This window comes from Osmia bicornis, chromosome 14 (genome assembly GCF_907164935.1).
Source record: "Osmia bicornis bicornis chromosome 14, iOsmBic2.1, whole genome shotgun sequence".
Taxonomy (NCBI): Eukaryota; Metazoa; Arthropoda; class Insecta; order Hymenoptera; family Megachilidae; genus Osmia; species Osmia bicornis.
This window is the reverse complement of record NC_060229.1, coordinates 7,950,905-7,963,608: the sequence shown is the minus strand read 5'-3', so window position 1 is coordinate 7,963,608 and position 12,704 is coordinate 7,950,905. Positions and strand designations below refer to the sequence as shown.

The 12,704-nt window shown below is 35.9% G+C and overlaps 1 protein-coding gene across 1 annotated transcript in view; it reads left to right on the top strand.

Moving 5' to 3' along the window:
- Nucleotides 1-870: 870 nt before the first annotated feature.
- Nucleotides 871-12,704, top strand: part of LOC114881277 (cytochrome P450 6a2-like) — a 31,168-nt gene continuing 19,334 nt past the window's right edge. Inside the window, exon 1 of the mRNA XM_046288581.1 lies at nucleotides 871-947. The gene's annotated coding sequence lies outside the window, so the exon portion shown is untranslated. The remainder of the gene's footprint in view (nucleotides 948-12,704) is intronic.

Sequence of the window (12,704 nt, the reverse complement as noted above, 5' to 3'; positions counted from 1 at the left end):
ATTTCTTCGAGATTCGTGTATAATATTCGATCTTTCACCGACGTATTTGGTATCTGTTGACATTCACCGGTGAAAGTCGACATTCTCCAATTTCGGTCATTCACGGTAACAGTTATACCGTAACCAAAACAAATTATCGTCAACGATAATGGTTATTCGTAACCAAAAAAAAATTCTCGTCAATGATAATGGTTATTCGTAACCGAAAACAATTTCCGTCATCAATAATGGTTATTTATAACCGAAAACAATTTCTGTCGTCAATAACAATTATTACTGACCAAAAAATATTTTCGTCGATAATAATGGTTATTAGTAACCAAAAAATATTTCCGTTGATAATAATGGTTATCAGTAACCAAAACAGATAAATCTTAATATTTGTTAATCGCTTAATTTTTTGGAAAATTTATGCAGTATTTAATGAGGACTGACTTCCATTTGAATAAAAATTAACTTTTTCTCAATGATTTTTTTCGAAAATATTTAAAAAATAACTGTTATTTCCAGTCTCTGGTTATACAATGTTCAATGTTTTTACGTACAGTGAAATGGAATAAGAATTGAATTATTGAAAGTACTTTATGTGAGTTATATCTCAAAAGATCGAAAGGTTTTTCAACGGTGTCGGTGATCCAACGGTTCAGGCGCCTGACTGCTAAATCGTTGCTAGGGTTTTCATAGGTTCGAGTCTGCACAAATATGAAATAAAGAATGTTTTTATTCAAAGTGTCCAGAATTAATTCCACCAATGTAAGTTCTATCAACGCTTGTATAACTTCCCCTTCTTGAGGTAACAGCAAGTTATTATTACCAATCACATGAGATCTTGATTATAACGTCTGATTTTCAGAAAACGTGGCACGGTTTGTTGCTCATGTGTCAGTTGAGATTCAAGTGTTATGTACAGCAACTTTTACGAAGATCCTACAGTTCCTTTGCCTATAGTGAGTTAACACTACAACTATCAACGTTTGATGCACACTTATTTTTAAGTTGAAAATAATGTAGATTACTAAATAGATAAAAGATAAAACATAATTTAATATTTCCATTTCAACAAAAATACCTCGATAAATAAGGTATAATATAATTTAAAATAAGAAACTGGAAACTAGTCATTTTGACCTCTCTGATAATTCCAGTGTTAATAGTTTGTGAATACTACATATTGAAACAGTGTTACAAATAAATGTGTGTATAGGATTATATTATGAATTGGTTACTCGTGGCAAATCAGAGAGGATTGTAATCTACTTACGTAACAATCAACTTAATTTACATACTTGTCAACTACTGAAGTATACAATAAATGAAGGAACTATACATATAATTCTTTTTCTTACATCTATTTATAGTTACACTTTGCTTACATTGACATTGATAAATATTATACTTACATAATATTTTAAACATACTTGTACATTTTCGTTCATATCTTATGTTTTCACATTTTCTCAGGTCATTAACTCACATGTTTACATATCTATAGAGTTAGGCATATTTACAAATAATAAATAATACATTAATTGCAAATAATGAATAATTTATCACTCGAATTGAAATTATTAATGCAACAAAGTTTTTTAAAAATGACGAATCATCTTTTATTTGAGTAATGTAAATGACCAATTTAAATAATAATATAACAAAATTCGTAATTCTCAAACAACTTATATTGATTTTTAATACATAAATGCTACTGTGCTATACTTGTAATTTTTATGGGTTCTTTGTTCAGGAGTTTCTTATTGTTAAATGCAAAAGCAATGTTTTTTAAATAACATGTACTATCATCTACACTTGAACACATAAACTATAGATTTTATTTTGATAGGTTCAAATATGATCCTGTGATGGCATTTAAAAGTTAATGTTTCAGAAATTAATAAATAATTTAAATTAATTTCAGTATAAGGAATAAATTACATATTAACTTATTTTTTTGCATATTTTTATTAATTAGTAAAATTCCTCGTTTTGTATAATCATTCTTATTTGACATAATAACTATCATAGAAGTCACCAAAAAATTATTTATACAAATAATGCCAATTGTTAGAATCATTTTAAGTTTGCTTTTTGCTACGATTTCAAATTAGCAGCTTTTTTAATTAAACGCCACCTTGTATGTACTAACCGAGCTAAGCTCGTTACGTTTTAAGTTCCAAGATAGGAACCTTATATTCCCGTCTCCGTGTCCGTGCGTCCGTCGTCGCATTTTATACCGTAGCAACTATAATACATATGCTAGAGATACAAAGTGTATAGCCGGATAAGGGGGTGAAATGTGCCTTTAGACCAAATTGATCAATGAACATATCAATTAATAGACCGTTCAAAGAAAATCATTTGTGCTAAGCATGAAACTGCTACCCTTGAAAGGTAGTTACAGGGATCCGCTCAGGCTCCATTTTTTTTTTTTGGAAATACATTTTCTCAAGCTTCTAACTACATTCCAATAATATTTTTTTAATATTTTAATCTGTAATACACTGCTCAAAAGAAATATAGCATAGAAAAATTGGTAAATATTCGGAAGTGTAACTCCTGTCAGAATCGAGCTGATTTTTGTGTGTGTGGTTTCTTACAGTTAAAAAACATCATATTTAATATTATTTTGGCAGCGCATCAACAAAAACAATGTCAATAAATATTTTTTTAAAGATTTTGTGTACGCGTTCACAAAACCCGACGAAATAGAAAATATTCGGTTGAACAGTAACATTAAATTCGTTTTTCAGGGATACTATTTGCAGAAACATAAAGTACAAACCTTCCTCTTTAATTTCTAAAAAAGAGAAAAGTCGCTGCCATTTTTTTTTTTTGCAAAGATACATCATTTTAAAGTAACCTTTGCGTTTATAGCATATACCGCCGGCATTGGCATTACCCGATGTGCTCCACTCGGAGGTTATCGGTCGGATTTTGCACATCATATGGCCCTGAAAAGAGCCGTTTCTTGGTGTGTAAGTATGTGTGTGTTTAAATTTTAATAACGCGTGTTTCCTTCATGTTGTTGAATTACTGTTTGCAGCCGATTCCTCATGTTAATGCAAGTCCTAATTTCTTCCTGTGGAATGTCATTCCAAATTTGTATTACGACTTGTGACAAGTCTTGGAGATTGACAGGTTGTCTTGCTAAATTTCTCATCCTACGACCCATTATGTCCAATACGTGTTTTATAGGGTTCAAATCTGGACTTACTGCAAGATGTCATAAATTCGCGAGTAATGCCTGCGGTATGCGGCCGTGCGTTATCCTGCATAAGAATGAAATTTCTTCCTATGCGACAACTCGTTGGCAGCACATGAGGTCGCAAAATCAAACTGCTTCCACATCTTGCAGTAAGTCCAGATTTGAACCCCATAGAACACGTATGGGACATAATGAATCGTAGGCAACCTCCGAGTGGTGCACATCGGGAAATGTCAATGCCGGGGGTATATGTTAAAAATGCAAGGGTTACTTTAAAATGCTGTATCTTTGCAAAAAAAAAAAATGGCAGCGACTTTTCTCTTGTTTAGAAATTAAAGAGGAAGATATGTACTTTATGTTTCTGCAAACAGTATCCCTGAAAAAAAAATGTGGCACGTCCATGCATTCCGTCAAATTTTGTAATTTTCAACATAACAAACATGCCCTCACATTTAAGGTGTTACAGTGGAAGGGATACATCACATCTAAAATCGAACCATAGTATCTTAAAGTAAAGATTCCAAGCTTTAATTTTAAAAAACGGATATAATTTTATTATGATTTTTAGCGGAGTTACCGTTAGTCAAACTTGGCCAATTTTTGCCTAAAATGTTTCTATGTCATATTTCTTTTGAGCAGGGTATATATAAATACCATTTTGGAGTACTTTCTATTCTACCGTTTCTCTTGTCATGTATTTTGTCAGTTACAGTATTGTTTAATATTTGTCATTATCTTTAACAATTCTGGATCGCGTACGTAATTCTGAATAAGTAGTCGCGATATATGTAAGCTAATCCGACCTTGTTTACTTCTAAAACCACGTGCCAATGTCAGCTATCTAGGAACCCACGGAGTTTATGCTATATATATATATATATATTCCACGCCAAGTGTACGCATAAACATATCTATATATATGTATATGTAAGCTGATCCGACCCTGTTTACTTTTAAAACCAAGTGCCAAAATCCATTTATATATATATATATATATATATAAATAAGTGGATTTTGGGACATATTTTACACTCTTCGCCGATCAATCGCAGGTACGTGACGGGAGAACCGTGCGTCTAGAGATAGAGTTGTCGATTGAAAATCGCGATAATCGCGAGTGCGGTCACTCGTGAACTGCAGTATAGTTAATTCGAAATGGGTTTGTTGATTCCCGTTGAATATTGTTTACTTGATAATCGCGATAATCGCGAGTGCGGTCACTCGTGAACTGCAGTATAGTTAATTCGGGAATGGGTTTGTTGATTCCCGTTGAATATTGTTTACTTGAAATTATCAAATGGGTGATTTATCATAGGTTGCCGACGCCGGAGTTAGGATCTTCCTAGTAGAGGAAAAGTTTTTAATTTTGCGCCGCCTCCGAAAACTTTGAAATGTATTTGGTATCCTATTTAACGATTAAGTAGATATTATTAATAGCTATGGAATATTGGTATAAATGAAATAGAAATTATTTTACACTTTTTAGTGCATTTCGAAGTCGGATGTTTCTTTTGTTAAAGATTATTTTACGACTTGCCACTCAAACCGAAAGGTATCTACTGAAAATCGGAAAACGTTATATCTTGAAAACTAATTAAAATCGAGCATATACATTATAGCTTAATGAATTCGTCTTGAGAAGCACTATTACATGATCTGACCAAAAATATATGGTTCCATTTAAAAAACAAAACTTGACCATCATATTTCTTAAACTAATAATGCAAAAGATTTTTCACTTCGGCCAAAACATGGACCCCCTTTTCCCATGCAATTTCTATATCAACAATTTTTTGTATCATTAATAGTTACGGAATAAGAGCTCTGTATCTGTTTAAGTGAGGCACCCTCTATATATATATATATGTGTGTGTGTATACAGGATGAGGAAAAAGTCCGGGACCGGTGATATATCTCGAAAACAAAGCATTTTAGAAAAAAATATTTGATACATAAATTGTAGGGTTTCAATAGATGCATCAAACGGTGGTACGTATTTGACCTTGAGTGTAAGTATGGAGGAGCTATCAAGGTCAAGTTAAAAATTTTAAATGGAAACCCCCACTTTTTATTTAATATTCTTGTAGCTGACGAGAGCTTTTCAAAACACTACCCATGAGCTTCTTTCGGTTGAGTACTTTTCGAGATATGAGTCGACAAAGTTCAAGTACCGTCGGCATTAGCTGTTGCCAGGTGTACCGCGTGGAGGTTGTCAAGCAGTAGAATGATTACCAAATACATGCACGTGCACACACACAATGAGGTATCAACCCGACCGTGCAACCTCGACGCGGCACACCTTGACTACTGATAATGCCGGCAGTACTTGAACTTTATCTACTCATATCTCGAAAAGTACTCCTTTTAAACCGAACGGAGATAATTAGGTGTTCTGTTTCTCGTGAATCACCCGGTATATATATATATATGTGTGTGTAAGCTGATCCGACCTTGTTTACTTTTAAAACCACGTGCCAAAATCCACTTATTCACTATATATACATGTATATATATACATACATATACATACATATACATATACAGGGAGGACCAGGATGGTCTCCCCACACGTTTTTCTCACTTATCATTGGCGATAGCGAAAAAAATGATAATGGGGGGTATTAAGGGTATTTATGCCGACCGACGGAAAATGTTATATTTTCAAGATGGCCGCCGGTTTTGGCGCCACATTCAAATTTATATTTTTTTCTTATGGAATGCGCGTATTTCGTATTTCGTAATGGACTGTCCTTATTTTTGTGTGTATAAATGAAGAAAAAGTTTATAATAAAAAGTTGACACTTTTCGAGATATTGACACTCAAAGTCGAAAATGGTTTTTAATTCATAGCTCAAGAACCGTGGGTCCTATCGACATGGAACTTTTTGCAATCGGTGACGCCAATGTTGACCAATAATACCATGGAAAAATTATTTCGATCAAGTTTATTTTTGTGGTCGAAAATCGATTTTTTAGTTTTCAACCCCCATTTTCTCGAAAAATTCAAATGGCACCCCCCGTATGTTGATGCATGTTTTCGTTGCTCCTTTTATGAGGTTTCATAAAAGGTATTGGTTGATACACTTTTTCCTATTGTTTTTCAAGTTATTTGCAAAAAACCGGGTTTTCGGGCAAATTTCAGCTAGTCATTGTTTTAAGTGCTTGTATGAATGCTCATCACAGTCATTAACAGCCTTATACTCATTCCCATCCCCTTATACCCGTATAAGGGTTTGTTCCCTACCTGCTAGTAACCTTTCGAGCTAAGTCTCGGATGGTAATTCAGATGTGTTTTTTGTGTAACAGAAAACTCAATATTCTTATTCTAAAATTTTATGTGGAACTTTAGTTTACAACCTACTTACAAGTGTTCGATTATAACTGGTGTTCGAAGTGACCGCCTTGCTCTTGTAGGCAAAGTTCTGCCCTCCGTAACACTGCCGACCTCACAACTTTTCGAATCGTCTCCTCGTCGATTTGCCGACAAGCCTCTTTAATTCGGTGCCGCAGTTCGGCAACATTGCGAGGTGGGTGATGGCAGTCGTACACCTTGTTCTTCAGATATCCCCACAAAAAAAAGTCAAGAGGCGTCAAGTCTGGTGACCGCGGGGGCCACGCAACACTACCTCTTGTTCCAATCCAAAAGAAGTGGTTATCAAGGTAGTTTGTTACTATTCTGGCGTTGTGGCACGGTGCCCCATCTTGTTGGAAAATAAGGTCCCCCCTTATGTCCAGTGGGACATTTTGCAGGAGATTCGGCAACACATTTTGTAGAAAATCCAAGTAACGCTGCCCGGTAAGTGATCCATCAAAAAAGTAAGGGCCAATTATTTGGTCATTGACAATACCGCACCAAACATTTGTGGAAATTACAGTTTGGTGGCCACGTTCAAATTTTTCGCGCGGATTTTCCGCTGCCCATTTTATGGAATTCCGCCGGTTGAGCACTTCATTGTTGCTAAATTTTGACTCGTCAGTCCAGAGGATTTTGCCTACAACATTAGGGTCAACCGCTAATGCAGACTGAAGCCACGCAATAAAATCAAGACGACGCATATCATCTCTGGGGCGCAAGCCCTGCACAAAGCAGGGATGGTATGCCCGATAACCTTCTTCTTTTAAAATTCTTTTAACTGAACTCCTTGATACCTCAGTCATAGCTGAAATAGCCTTTGTTGCAACACGACTATCTGGCAATTGGGTACATAACAAAACGTCAATTCTTTTATCAGTATCATCCCGGATCGGCCGAATTTTTCTTCTAGGAATAGGAGCTCGCAATGCACCATGAGTGTTTAAATTTTTATTTACTAATGCAATCGTTTTGCGATCGGGATGGCGTCGATTTGGCCAATCAGCAGCATACATACGTGCGGCTCGTCTTGCCACCCCTTGGCATTTCACCCACACATCGTACATGTCTTTTTTTTCAACGTCTGAGTACATTTTATTCGTTTAAAGTTATCTCACTACAGCAATAGTACACACCCACGCAACCGCAAAAGGAGACTAACAATTTTGTAGGAAATTGCCGATCGGTCAACGATTCTCGAATATTCTAGAAATATTCCTCGTTGTTGTCAACTGAACTTTTGTTTTTTAGTACTCCGATTTCGACGAGTCGCGGACCCCTCGCGACCCCCCTGCATTTGGCCGTACATTTCTAGAATATTCGAGAATCGTTGACCGATCGGCAATTTCCTACAAAATTGTTAGTCTCTCTTTGCGGTTGCGTGGGTGTGTACTATTGCTGTAGTGAGAAAACTTTAAACAAATAAAATGTACTCAGACGTTGAAAAAAAAGACATATACGATGTGTGGGTGAAATGCCAAGGGGTGGCAAGATGAGCCGCACGTATGTATGCTGCTGATTGGCCAAATCGACGCCATCCCGATCGCAAAACGATTGCATTAGTAAATAAAAATTTAAACACTCATGGTGCATTGCGAGCTCCTATTCCTAGAAGAAAAATTCGGCCGATCCAGGATCATACTTTATTTTTGATACCGGGATTACTTTTTTGATGGATCACTTACCGGGCAGCGTTACTTAGATTTTCTACAAAATGTGTTGCCGAATCTCCTGCAAAATGTCCCACTGAACATAAGGGGGGACCTTATTTTCCAACAAGATGGGGCACCGTGCCACAACGCCAGAATAGTGACAAACTACCTTGATAACCATTTCTTTTGGATTGGAACAAGAGGTAGTGTTGCGTGGCCCCCGCGGTCACCAGACTTGACGCATCTTGACTTTTTTTGTGGGAATATCTCAAGAACAAGGTGTACGACTGCCATCACCCACCTCGCAATGTTGCCGAACTGCGGCACCGAATTAAAGAGGCTTGTCGGCAAATCGACGAGAAGATGATTCGAGAAGTTGTGAGGTCGGCAGTGTTACGTAGGGCAGAACTTTGCCTACAAGAGCAAGACGGTCACTTCAAACACCTGTTATAGTCGAACACTTGTAAATAGGTTGTAAACTAAAGTTCCAAATAAAATTTTAGAATAAGAATATTGAGTTTTCTGTTACACAAAAAACACATCTGAATTACCATCCGAGACTTAGCTCGAAAGGTTACTAGCAGGTAGGGAACAAACCCTTATACGGGTATAAGGGGATGGGAATGAGTATAAGGCTGTTAATGACTGTGATGAGCATTCATACAAGCACTTAAAACAATGACTAGCTGAAATTTGCCCGAAAACCCGGTTTTTTGCAAATAACTTGAAAAACAATAGGAAAAAGTGTATCAACCAATACCTTTTATGAAACCTCATAAAAGGAGCAACGAAAACATGCATCAACATACGGGGGGTGCCATTTGAATTTTTCGAGAAAATGGGGGTTGAAAACTAAAAAATCGATTTTCGACCACAAAAATAAACTTGATCGAAATAATTTTTCCATGGTATTATTGGTCAACATTGGCGTCACCGATTGCAAAAAGTTCCATGTCGATAGGACCCACGGTTCTTGAGCTATGAATTAAAAACCATTTTCGAATTTGAGTGTCAATATCTCGAAAAGTGTCAACTTTTTATTATAAACTTTTTCTTCATTTATACACACAAAAATAAGGACAGTCCATTACGAAATACGAAATACGCGCATTCCATAAGAAAAAAATATAAATTTGAATGTGGCGCCAAAACCGGCGGCCATCTTGAAAATATAACATTTTCCGTCGGTCGGCATAAATACCCTTAATATCCCCCATTATCATTTTTTTCGCTATCGCCAATGATAAGTGAGAAAAACGTGTGGGGAGACCATCCTGGTCCTCCCTGTATACATATGTATAGGTATATATTGCACGCCAGGTGCACGCATAAACTCCGTAGGTTCCTAGATACACAGGCTCACGAAAGTATTGGAACGATGGTATATTTCTAATTGAAAGGGACACAGACTGTATAGTATACAAAATATTTTAAAATTATCGTATGTATTGTATATGGGGAATATGTGTGGATAACGTGTATAAATTTCATTAATATCATGTAACACATATCCGAGTTAGAAAGACTTTATTAAACTTAATAACACATCGTAGGTCACTAAAGTATTCGAACTGTACATTTAACATTAATTAATAGCAACATTAATTGGATTAATCAAACGTTTAATATGAAGTTGACCCTCCTTTTGCTGTTATTACTGCCCTAAGACGGTTTTTCATAGAAAATACTAAGTTTGACGTAATATTTATGTCTATAGACTGCCATATTTCAACAACCTTCTGTTTCAATTCTTCTTTCGATGTAATCATTGTATTTCTTAAATTTCTTTCCATATCATCCCATAGGTGTTCAATGGGATTGAGGTCGGGACTTTGTGGTGGATGTGGCAATGTGTGTGGAGTATTGTACAGTAACCATTCTTGAACAATTTTTGCCGAATGCTTTGGGTCATTGTCCTCCTGAAAGCAAACATTTACTTACGTTATCTTTTACATTTTTTTGCAAAATTTTCAAATATTTCATTTTATCTAAAATCCCATCGATGAATATGAGATTTCCAACCCCGCTTGCTGCCATGCAGTCCTACACCATCACTGAGCCACTATTATGTTTCACAGTTGGCTGTAAATTCTTTGATTGTAATTTGGTGTTATTTGTTCTCCATACATTTTTGCGACCATCACTGCCAAAAATATTATACTTGTTTTCGTCAAAGTACAATACTGTACTCCAAGAAGAATCATTTAAAGCGTAATATTTTTTTTTTTTTTGCTGATATACGGGTTTCTTCTCGGAACTCGTGCATTAAAGCCATGTTTTCTTAGTAATCTCCAACATAATTCCGAATGAACTTCTTTTTTAAATTGCGTTGCCACTATCGCCACCAATTTTGGTGCACAAGTAAAGGGATCTTTTTTAATTTGTCGAACCACTGTCCTTTTTTTTCTCTCCGTTAACTTTTTTGGTCGACCACAGCGGTGTTTATTTGCAGTGGTTTCTTCGTTATTAAACTTTTTAAGAATATAGTGAACTGTGGACTTACTTCTATCTATAAGTTCTGCAATTTCATTCATAGATTTTCCTTCTTTGTACCATTTTACTATCAGTTCTCTTTCCGACTTGTTTCCCACTTTTTCGAATTCATTTTGCAAGAATTCGTCTTTAAATAAATTGCAACGCAAGTTTTGAACAGTATTGCTCTTAGACTAGCTGTGTATATACTGAGCAATGTTTGTTTACATTCGCCGCGACTTAGAAATGTTATTAATACAACGATTGCCCTTACAGTTCAAATACTTTTGTGACTTACGATGTGTTATTAAGTTTAATAAAGTCTTTTTAACTCGGATATGTGTTACATGATTTCAATGAAATTTATACACGTTATCCACACATATTCCCCATACACAATACATACGATAATTTCAAAATATTTTGTATACTATACAGTCTGTGTTCCTTTTAATTAGAAATATACCATCGTTCCAATACTTTCGTGAGCCTGTGTAGCTGTGTCTTTGTTGATTATTAGTTTTTGCCCCAAAATCCACTTACTCACATTGGCACGTGGTTTTAAAAGTAAACAAGGTCGGATCAGCTTACATATATATAATGTATATAGTGAATAAGTGGATTTTGAGGCAAAAACTAATAATTATAATCAACAAAGACACAGCTATCTAGGAACCCACGGAGTTTATGCGTGCACCTGGCGTGCAAACTGATCCGACCTTGTTTTACCTCTACAACTCGAATTTAGCAGAACCATAACCTCTACAAGTCGAAGTTTACTTCTATACATAATATATATATCAGTTCATCGATCCTATAGATTTAACAGTTTTGTGATCGTCAACTGTATATTCCTTTATTAAGTGAAACAGTGAAGTCATTTGATAAAGTGAAAACGGCACGTTTCTTTATCACAAAAAGAATTCAATGCTAAAGTTTGGAAGAATACATTAAAACAGTTCTGTCACTTTTTTTTCTTTTCTACGGCTTTATATTCACAAAATGAATACGATACGAAAGTTAAACACATTAACATTGGCTGATAAAGTAAAAGTGATCGAAGCAGTTAAAACTGGATTAAAAAAGAAAAAGGATATTACTAAAGAGTTCAAGATTCCCGTTAGCACTTTATCAACCTCTATAAGTCGAATTTTCGGCTGAACTTTTCTTCAGGGGCTCAAAAATTATGGCCTTTTTTTTATCTTCTTGAAGTATTTAACGAGTAGAATCTAAAAATCCTAGTTTTAAGACGCGGAATCCATCGGTTCAGAAGTTATGTGTGTGTAAAACTGAGCGTTTTTAGCGTATTTTACATGTTACTTCGACGCCATATTAACTTGTAGCCTGTTGTCGTCCAATAAGTGGAGTCGCCGTCGGTAAAACAGAATTATGTACATAAGTGGCGGCCTAAACCCGGTACAGTAAAACTTGGATATATGCAACAAACATTGGGACCCAGGCGTTGCATATATCCAGTCGAGGTGTCGAATCTCGGGTTACACGCGACGAGCAGCCAAGCGTGAACGTAGAAAAGGACAGACAGTGGTGGAAAGAGAGAGGTCCGAAACAATATCCCCTCGGATTTGATAGGAACTGATGGTACTCACACCCAACGAATAGAGCCCAACTGGCGGTCGGCAAAGGATTGGATGCGGGGAACAGTCAATTTGGTGTCGAAATAACCTGTCAAATACGCTGAAAACGCTCACTTTTACACACGTATAACTTCTAAACCAATGAATTCCGCGCCTTAAAACTAGGATTTTTAGATTCTATACGTAAAATAGTTCAAGAAGGTAAAAAAAGGCCATAATTTTTGGGCCCCTGAGGTAAAGTTTACCCGAATTTTCTTTCATCGAACCTCTGTTACTTGAAAACTCGATAAGTCAAAATCTCTGTAACTCGAACATTTTTTCCCTTCCCTTGAGGTTCGAGTTATCGAGGTTTCACTGTATATGTTTTGTAAGTTTGGATCTTGGTTGATCAAGATTGGTTGACCAAGAAGGCGGCCATTGTGTGCCTACCTCGC